At 39.3% G+C, this 1,119-nt stretch overlaps 1 pseudogene; it reads left to right on the top strand.

The window, feature by feature from the left end:
• The window catches only part of LOC119586340, a 10,611-nt pseudogene that overhangs the window by 1,058 nt on the left and 8,434 nt on the right, over positions 1–1,119 (top strand).

Below are 1,119 nucleotides of genomic sequence, written 5' to 3'. Positions count from 1 at the left end.
ACGATGATACTTGAGTACCGAAAATCCGAATTGTAAAAATGCATTTCTGGATGGGGGCATATTCGAGGTGGGTACTTATTCTAGGGGTTGGCTCATTAAATTGTATGGTTGATGTGTCAAACTGTCAAGATTATTCAACAGAAAAAAATACCGATTTCACTTGTAAAATCTTACCTTATCCCATCAGTGTATCCAGGGGCTTTATGTTTTGAGGGTGATGATACTTTTGCCCAGCTCAAACAGTAGAAATTTCCCATTTTGTAGGAAAACCGTGCCCTGCAGCGGTCATTTTAGCCCTTCAACAAGACGACATTTTCATAGTTGAGAGGGTGAGACACCCTTTTTGTTCACCCCTTTGACATTCGGCCATTCGACGCAGAGTAGATGTGGGCAATTCTCGTTTATGTTAGTCAACTCTAAGTCAAGAAAGGTAGGCGCAAATGTCTTGGGAAATGAGAAAGCTTTTGTGGTCCTGAATCAACTCAGATGCCATGAGTTGCATTCTGAGGTAATTTACGGCCGTTAGTTTTTTGCATATGGGGGTTGGACCTGATAATCTTTGTTTTCTTGAGAAAGGTTACTCGGATATGACACCGAAGATTGTCGTTTTTTGGATTTGATCGTCTATGTGGTCGGCGAGAATAGAAGTAGAACTGGTAAGAAACATTGAAGTAAATGTAAATAATCTGCAAAATATACCATGGAACACATGACTCTGGAAACACATCTGGTCAAGGAGTGCAAAGCATGAAAAATAGATTTAAAAAAATAGCAAAATAAAAAAAAATTACGTTTTTTTTAAGAGCAGAAGGGCAATTGGACCGGTACCCCCTGCTGCGGGCCCGGCTGAATGGACATATGACTCTTTTTTGCTGTTGTTTTTTACCACTCGACCAAAAACAAAAAAACCCTTCAAAAGTGTTAATTTTTATGAATTAGTTGAAAGCCTGAGATAAACTAAATCATTTCATTTGACCTCCAAGTAGAATATATCGTTCGCAGAACAAAAATGGCCACTGAGGCAAAAATTATCGCTGCAAGGCACGTTTTCCTACAAAATGGGCAATTTCTACAGTTTTTGGCAGGGCAAAAGTGTCATCACCATCCTAACCAAAGCAT

The sequence above is a fragment of the Penaeus monodon genome, chromosome 21 (assembly GCF_015228065.2).
Source record: "Penaeus monodon isolate SGIC_2016 chromosome 21, NSTDA_Pmon_1, whole genome shotgun sequence".
Classification (NCBI taxonomy): Eukaryota; Metazoa; Arthropoda; class Malacostraca; order Decapoda; family Penaeidae; genus Penaeus; species Penaeus monodon.
This window is presented reverse-complemented; position numbering and strand designations above follow the sequence as displayed.